At 35.7% G+C, this 9,727-nt stretch overlaps 1 pseudogene across 1 annotated transcript; it reads right to left on the bottom strand.

Annotated features, from left to right (window-relative positions):
• Nucleotides 1-3,698: 3,698 nt before the first annotated feature.
• On the bottom strand, nucleotides 3,699-4,484 carry LOC308509768 (small ribosomal subunit protein eS4-like; annotated as a pseudogene). Its single transcript has one exon. The product of its transcript is annotated as a small ribosomal subunit protein eS4-like (transcript).
• Between the last annotated feature and the right edge of the window lie 5,243 nt (nucleotides 4,485-9,727).

The following is a 9,727-nucleotide window of genomic DNA, read 5'->3' as shown; positions in this document are numbered from 1 at the left end:
ACACACATGGTAAATTTTAGAGCTATGCAGTTAGTGTTTATGAAGGCCTCACTGCAGAATATATGCTCTACTAAGTTTCATTTCCTTTTTTGCAATTAATAGTTATTGAGTTTTAAAATGTCACTTTAAGTAAATACTAAATATTTAAGAAATATAGGTGGTGGCTGCTTAATGATGAGATGTCTGTGTGCTTCTGTTTTCTTTGTATTCAAGAACCAACTAAAGAATCAACCAATTAGGAGTACACCTAATCTGAAATAATCACTATAAGAAAAGAAGTAATATTGAACAGCATGATTAGAAATTTACTGTTGTCAAGAAGCTGATATACTGTAATTATTGCATACATTTTGGGGTTAATGGGAATACTTTGCCACCTAATAGTTTTGAAGACAACCCATGGGTTTTTGTTTTATTTTCCTCATGGCTCTATTTTTATTAAAGAAGGATTCAGAAAGGTTTACAAACTACTCCATTTCTTTCACCAACATCCTGGAACTTCCATTGTAGTTATTCAAACAATAGATGGTTTGTTTTGAGTGATGTAGTTAGAAAGAATTCACTTTTTATTTGAGATGTGTAATAGATAATATCTAGAGGAATCTCGCACAATCCTGCAATTCTAGACATATGTTCTTTAGGTCAGAAAAAAAAGGTGAATCTGGAATTTAATCTGTCAAGAAGAGTTCTCAAAGAAGAAAATAAAAGAAATGGAGTGACACAGTACTAAAACAAACAAATAAATAAAAAAGGATAATGCAAGAGCACTTTCCTGAGATAACATTTTATTGCCTGAATTATTCCAAGCATAGTGATAAATATATAATGTATAGTTTTTTCAAGGAAGAAAATTAACTAATTAGGCATTATAAAAAATAGAGACCACTACCAAAAAATGTATCTTGTGAAAATGATTCAGAAAAATGATTCAATTACTTTGGATAACAACCTCTAATAACTTAAGATTTTGAAATATGTTTATTTTTATATTTAAATTATTTTATTCATAGTAGATTGATGTATTTTTAATATAGAAATTAGAAAATTTTTCATAGTTATAAAATTATAAGTCTTCATGTACCTTTCTGGATGTAAGGACAAAACAAAGAAAACCAAATATAAGACAGTGTTCACTTGAACAAAATTGTAGGCCAAGGCTTCATTAGAGGTAAGATATGGGCACTTTCAAGTTATAATGAGGTATGGCGAATGAGGTAAGAATATTTGCTTAAGAAAACAGATAAATTTTCCTCTCCCCATAAAATTATTTGACATATTGACTTACAATTTTAACTGATACATGTAAACAGCTTGGAAGTCATCACTCCCATTCTTGAAACAAACAAATACCTGAACAAACCTGAAAATCAACTACTTGTATTGAACACATCAGAGAACTGAGGTCTATGACAAACCAAAAATCTGGAGAGGTAAATACAGAGTCATAGGCACAATCTCCTGCACCATAAACTATGGGAACACTTAAATGTAATTCTCAAAAATTACTAGTGTCTGAGTGTAGACTAGCATGAAGGTGAAAAACTTATGGAGGCTGCAGTCTTGGAGGGGCACATTTTTGTGGGTTTTACCTTCAGATTCTCAGTGTGAAGAGTGAAGAAAGTATTCTATGATGATACTGTAGAATGATTACATGACACGATGTATTTGTCAACACCCATCAAACGTTACAACACAAGAATGAACCTAATGTATACATATTAAATAAGTCATTTATGAAGTCAGAGGAATCACAGAATAAATGCAGAATGTGACAAGATAATATAAATGTATTACAAATGTATACAATTACCTCACTGAAAGGGGTATAGGGGCAATGTTATGATCTAAGTCACTTTCGAAATGAGAGGAGTATGTAAAGCTAAACGCAAAAGAAAAAGATCAAGCACTGTACTAGTTGGTAAAGTTGTTCTTATTTGGGTAGAGGTTAACAAATTTGGTACCACCATACTGTTATGCATAGTAAGCATTCAATATAGAATTAAACACTTAAGTAAGTGGAGTGTGTTTGGGGGCTGAGTGTCTCACTAGTGGCGTAGAGGTTTATAGATAAATACCTGGAGGAGGATGGAATGGTAATATGGTAATGGATTAGAGCTGGGGATATCAATGTGAACTCATGTTTATTTTAATACTCTTACTGATAAATAGATATAGAAATACTTATAGGCATGTGTATTTACATTGGTTAGTGTATACCTACATACTTTTCCTTGCCATGTGGGAGCCTCAGAAACAACACATCAGTAGAAATGAGCACACCTATTGCTCTCATCTTGGTTTCTAATGCCATTCTTCAAAAATAGGGACCAAGGCTTATGGAGAAATGGCTGATATTAGGATGGGGACAAGAAATATACAAGATGAAACTAGAGTATCTTAGATCTTAGAGTGACAGAAAGAAAGGAAATGCCTAAAAAAAAAAAAGATGGGGGTATATCAGAAGATCATGAGCTCATAATGGCTAAATCTGGAACAATCTGATCAACAAAATAAAGTAGCATGGGGTTATAATCCAAAGTATAAATTAAATACTGATGAATTTATACTGATATAAGTAAATAATTTAGTAAATGAACACATGGAGAGAAAGGGGAATATCTCATGAAGAATTCCAAATAATTTATGTAGACACTTTCCCCTCAAAAAGGTAGGGCCCAACTGCCCACTCCTTATGTGCGGATTGCACATAGTGCCTTACTTCCAAATGGAAAAGTATGTAAAAGGGTCCAAAAAAATAGTAATTTTACATGCAAGAAATCTGATAAACACTACTTTAGCCAGGTGATGAAAGTCAACATCAGCAATGATAAAGCATGTTCACAATATATATTCATGATATAATGTGATAAAAATGTCACTTTATCTTTGTAGTCCTCCAAAAATTAAAATTAAAATTAAAAAAAATAACTCCAGTCTAATCATGGGAAAATTATTAAACAAATCCAAATTGAGGGACATTCTATAAAATATCTCACCAGTGGTCCTCAAGGTCATAAACAAGAAAAGTCTGAGAAATTGTCACAATCAACAGGAATCTCAGGAGAAATTATTGTTAAATGTAATGTATCCTTAATGGACTCACAGAACAGAAAAAGGACATTAGGTGAAAACCAAGGAAACATAAATTACATGTGCACTTTAGTTAATAACAATATATTAATGTTAATTTACTAATTATATTAAATGCATCATATAATTTAAGATAATTATAGGAAAAACTAAGTGGTGTATAGAAACTCTCTATTATCTTCACCGTTTTTCTGAAAATCTAAACTATTGTAAAAAATAAAGTCTAGTAAGAAACAAATGTTTGACGTGATTTGTCTTCGTATGGGAAGGTCCAACAGTTTTCATGAATCCCCAGTTATAGTCTCCAGAATTAGTGACACATTAAGTTCTCATTACAAAGATTGTAGAGTAGGAGACTAATGCTTTTCTAAAGCTGGAAGGATTTATATATATACATACATACATATATATACATGTATGTATATATATACATATACACACATATGTGTATATATGTATAAATATATATATGTATGTACATATACATATATGCATCTATGTATATATACACACATATATATATATATATATATATATATATATATGTATATATATTATCTTTAATTGGGGATGAAGATTCTTCCCAATCACGTCACGCAGAGATCATTTCACCCATTGCTCTGTTTGGCCGCCCGTCTGTTATCTCTCTCTTCAGCAATGGTGAGGTGGATACTCTTTCCACAGGGAAGAGAAATCCATGGTTTGTTGCCTTTGCCAATAACAAAAATGTTGGAGAGCTGGGTGGCAAATCTGTTGCATTGGCATCTTTCACATGAACCACATCAAAAGAACCAGGGTGCCACTCTGTCAGTAGTAACACCAATTCTTCCCAGGTTGGCACCTGTGGTCACCATGCATAGGCTACCAGGGTCAAACTTGATTATATCAGTAATATTGCCAGAGTCCAAATCAATCTGAATGGTGTCATTCACCTTGATGAGGGGATCAAGGTAGGGGATGGTGGAAGCATCATGAGTCATGAGATGCGGGATTCCTTTGTGCCCACAAAGATCTTTTCTCACTTTGCACAACTTGTACTTGGCCTCCTCAGTGTAATACAACGAACAGCAAGGCAAACATTGGTGTTGTAGATCAGATGGAAATTTTCTCTAGTCTTAACAATGCTGATGACATCCATCAAACAAATAGTGGAGGTTGCATCAGTTTGGACCTTGCCATCAATCTTATAAACCGGTGCATGAAGATCTTCTTTACTTCATCTCCTGTCAGGGCATACTTCAGACTGTTCCTTAGGAAGATGATGAGAAGGAGACATTCCTTCAGCTTGGGGGGCCGGCAGATGGATGAGGACCAAAGACACGGGTCAGTTTATCCAGCATCCAATACTTTTGAGCTGCACCATGCTTCAGATGCTTCTTGGGACCATGAGCCATGGCTGTGCTGGGCCTGGAAAGAGACTGGAAGGATTTTTTTGTCACAGGTTTTTACATTTTAACAAAGCAAAGACATGCTTATCTATTTAGTGGAACCATTTTTTGACGAACCCATTCATTTTATTTATGCAGCTAAAGTGCTAATTTTATTGGCCTTCAGTAGGAAAAGAGATAAATATGTTTTGTTTTTTTTTCCATTTTACCATTATGACTTTAACGGTTTTTAAATAGTCAAATCAGAGCTAACTTTAGTCCAGCAAGAATGAAGGACCATAATTCCAAATAAGTGGAGTGTGACATCATGAGGTTTCATACATTTACTAAAGGTGTAGTAGCATTTCAGTTCATCCAGTCTATTGACACCTAACCTTCACAGAATATTTATTCATTTACTTATTAATTTCTTCAAAAAGCTACTTTCACTTAAAAAAAATATGGTTACATTCCTATGTAGATCATTCCACCAAAGAGGAAATGACATTATATACTAAAGAAAGAAAAAGAAACAACATTATGATAGATGTGTCATGTATAATATTTCTAGACAGAGAGAAATGATAAAGATTTTATTGTCAATTTTATTTACTTGTTTATTTACTTATTGTATTTTTGTTTTATTCACTTTGAGAGCTAAAAAAGAATTATGGAAGCGCAGTGGCAGCCCTTTTAATTTACCAAGTGCACTTTGTCCATTATAAAAATACTGTCTTGTTTATAGCATGCATATAATCAGATTCACTTTCCTCAGCACCAGAAAAGCAGATTCCTCAATACCCAGCACAGGCCTTGTCTTATACTTACCAAGTGAAATAAGTGGGTATGGTATATGCTGGGTCTTTGTCCCTGGTTCCTCACACAGACCTCCTAACTCTCTTAGAATTCCTGAGTGATAAGAATATCTTGTTTAACTGAGACAATTCTTAGTGGGTCCCTAGATAGTTTCCAGATGGATGCTGCTTGCGAGAATGACCAAATCTTAATTAGAAGCCTATGAGTTTCAGCCCCATTCTCTCAAGCCTGCAGAAGAGAGATAGGCAGGGAAGGTGGCACACCCAGAGAAGGCATGGAAGCTCTACTCATCTTCGCTGACACCTTGCCCAATGCATGTCTTCCATTTGACTGTTCCTAAGTTGCATCCTTTATAATAAACTAGTAACAGAAACTAAAGTACTTTTCTGAGTTCTGTGAGCCTTTCTAACAAATTATCAAGCCTGAGGAGGGGTCATAAGAACCCCTAATTTATAGCAGATCAGTCAGAAGTATGGTTGGTCTGGAACTCACAACTGGTATCTGAAGTGGGGGCAGTCTTGTGGAACTGAGCCCTTGTGGGGTCTGATCCTAATTCCAAGTACATTGTGTCAGAATTAAATTGAATTTAGGGACATTTAGTTGATGTCAGAGAGTTGGAGAAGTGGTGTTGGGAAAAACACCTCATGGTTGGTGTCAGGAGGAGAAAAGAAAACCTTTCTGTGGGTCTCTCAGACCCTAGAACAGATGATCAATTAATCAAAAAAGCTACTTGATCACTACTATGTCAAAAGATTTTGCTAGATATTATGGAGTATATAAATTAGTTTAGATGAAGGCTCTTAAGGAACACCCAGACAATTTGTGTCCTTGAAATTTAACAAGGAAGCTCATCTATGTGAATTGTTAAATGAGTGGCAGAGATGACAAACATCATAGAGATTCCAAGCATATATACGTAGGTCAAAATCATGAAGTGATAAAAATTAGGAAAATGTTTGCTGGGTAACAGGACCAGGGTATGTCTTTGGATCTCTTCTGGGCAGTGGAAAACAAAGTCTGGAGTGAACCTCATTGTTTCTGTGACCAGGAACATCATCGTGGGTCTCTCCTTCTTGCCAGGTGACCCACCAAGACATCGATTTCTTACCTCCTCACAGATAGGAGAATTTTCCTTGTCTCACCGCATTCCCTACACACACGCACACACACACACACACACAGAGGGCACAGGGTTTCCATGCTCTCTCTGGGTGCTTCACTCTCCCAGCACATCCACGTTTTCATCAACCCAAAAGCTATCCAAAACTGGTCACTTTTGTTTTTTATGAAGGCTTTATTACATAGGCATGACTGATAAAATCATTGGTCATTGGAGATTGATTTCAATTTACAGCCTCTGTCTCCTCCTCAGAGGAGATATGTGCCAGTTGTTCAGTACAGGTAACAGCCTGGATTTGCAACTGACATCTAAATTGGGGGTGATTGTTACCAAACCCCTATATTTGAATCCATTTGCCTGCGTGCACTGGCCGAAAGAAATGTGTGAGCAAGAGTTTGAAATGTAGAAAGGAAGTAGTTTATAGAATTGGACAATCCAGAGTGCAGGCAAACTCATACTCTGAAAGACCCAACTCCCCGCTAGCATGTAGATTACACATTATATAGGGCAAAATCATGAGACACTGTGGGTTAGAGGTTCGTTGTCATGTTGGGAGTTGATTGGTGGGAGGTGAGATAAGCGTAATAAGTCATTCCTTCAGTTCTTAAGGATAGCTCTGGGGTCAGCTTCAGTATCCCTCTGTCTGGATTCATTGAAAAGTAGCCGGGGTGTCATTTCTTCTTAGGGCTCAAAAGCTGAAACAATTTAGGGCACGATGTTATCTTTAGCCTTTCAGAGATCCAGACCTTGTGACCATTTGTTAGGTCCTGACTGCTGCCTTCTGCTGCCTCAGGGTTACTGATATTCCAGGGAAAAAGGTAGGTCTGTGTAGAGAGGGAGGAAAAGCAAAATGATTTCTAAAGCTATAGTCACAAATCGAATCAGAATCGTGAAGACCCTTGGTTCCACAGTCCTGAACGACTGAGCAATCCTAGGATCCGATGCTGTTTCTAGGTAGATAGTGTCAGAATTAACTGCTTGATGGTATGGAAAAATACATGCATCAGCATTAGTCTGACAATTTGCAAGATTTTTGTTTGTAATAGCAGTTAGTGTTACTAAATTAACTAATAAATAAATTAATAATAGAAACGAGGTTTTATCATGATAAAAAATCCTAAAATTTGTGGCATTAGTTTAGCATTAGACAGTAGGCAACAAGAACACACAGGGTGCTGTGGATGCCTGGTCATGGCATTGTACACCAGAGGCTGGACATTAATGAATGCCAACTATAATTTTATGTGTATAATGTGATGGCTCGGTGTGAGGTCGGGGTGGTGGTAGATGGGGGGAGGGGGGTTCACGGTGTGAGGGATGTAAAAATAAAATAAAATAAAATAAAATAAAATAAAATAAAATAAAATAAAATAAAATAAAATAAAATAAAATAAAAAAAATAAAAGAACACACAGGGTAATTGGCAGGAGAATATTTGGGAAAACTGCCATGTACAATAACTTGGAAGTGTTAAAGAGAAAACGACAGGCCCAGAATGGCATCACTTACGCTAAAGCCCATGACACCAACTCTAGACTGAATACCTGACCTAATTACAGTTTCCACTTTCCCCAGAAATGTAATCTTAATTAACCAGTCTGGAATTTTCTGGTCAACACCAGTGAGTTAATCGGTCACATAGGCCCTCTCCACAAGGCCCCGTAGGTAGGAAAGGCAGTTTTCCTGATAAAATCCTTGTCTTTCCTTTCCCTCCCAAAAGATGCCCTGGTCTAAAAATAATTTTCTTTTTTTGTTTTGCTAATAACTCCCCTGCCACACCCTTCTTCCTATAAAAGTCTTCCATTCTGTACAACCCCTTGGAGTGCCCTTCTAGTTGAAGAACAAGCACTGTTAGTGCACTTAATTTGAGGGCATTGAGAAGTTAAGTGACAATAAAAGAGCATCCATCCCATAGGAAAAGGAGGACAGAAAAAGGAAGAAAGTATATTTGAGCAGAGGAAAAATAGGAAACACCAAATATCCTCTGCAATACCTCCCTTTGCTCTTTGCTAAGATCAGGTTTAACTTGTGGCGGTTGATTACTGAAGAACCCAAGAGAAGGATAAGAGCTAAAACTGTATGAATGGATGCATAAGAAAATAATCAACAGAAACCTGTTGAAAATTATTTACATTCTCTGTAAAGTGTTAGGCAGGTGAAATACACAGGACAATATGTCATGGTCTTTATTCACAAAGGAACATTCAATCTAGTGAGGAAATAAGAGACATACATTAAGTCTTAACAAGATAGCATTAGGTTATGATGTTATGCATTGCTAGGTCTGAACTACACAAGAGATAATTAAAAGGGACACTAGAGTAGATTTGTCCAGCTTCTATTAATATTTTGATGCTCTATATAATATCTATGCTGATGATAACCTGGCTACTGTGTGAACATCTCAAATGAACATCGTACTATTCTTGCTGTGGATATGCTTCCAAAAAGGGTTACTGTGCTTGTCGGAGGGAAGACTCTTGGAAATATTCCAATACAATAGTTACACAGTTGACAACATTTCTCTGAGTAAGGATTGGAAATTAATACAATGAAGGACGGCACTGAAAAATTATAAAGCAGAGATGAAGAGAATCAATTAAACTACAACTGAGAGTATTACACAATAAGAAATGGGACTGGAATAAAATCAGACTTTTCAAAAGCAACAATGTGAACTAGAAGATAATGGAGGAGAGCCTTCAAAGACTTGTATGAAAATTATATTTAAGCTATTTTTAATTCTACCCATTCAGAGGCATTTTAAGACATGTAAAGACTCAACAAATGTACATCATAAGGATCTTCTTGAGGATAAACAACAACAAAAACTAATAAAGAAGGTGTGAGATACAGGTAACAGGAATTATGAAATGAATAAAAGGCAAGCACGTTTCAGAGTAACAACTTGTAAATCAAAGGCCTAAAGAGAAATGATTCTTGAATGTACAAGATGGTCTTCAGGATAGAAAGTTAGACGGATAGATGTATGCGTACATACTTACATACATAAAGAAAAGAAGGAAGGGAAGAAAGAGAAAAGAAGCGGAAAGGAGGGAGGGAGGAAAACAGGAAGAGGTGATTTGGTAGATTATGTGGTAAATCTGGGCATCTGGAAAAAAATGTTGATAGGTGTATGACAGCATTAGGGAAATATGAATAAATAAATAGAAAATTATAAAAATGAAAAACTCAGTGACTATCATAACTTCAATAACAACAAAATCTGTTCTAAGAAAAGTTATCATAGTAAAATATATGGCCAGTCAACAACAATATTTCTGTAATTATAATTAAACCCTATCTATTGTAACTTTTGAAACATTTTAGCTTA

The sequence above is a fragment of the Rhinolophus hipposideros genome (genome assembly GCF_964194185.1).
Source record: "Rhinolophus hipposideros genome assembly, chromosome: 17".
Lineage (NCBI taxonomy): Eukaryota > Metazoa > Chordata > Mammalia > Chiroptera > Rhinolophidae > Rhinolophus > Rhinolophus hipposideros.
This window is presented reverse-complemented; position numbering and strand designations above follow the sequence as displayed.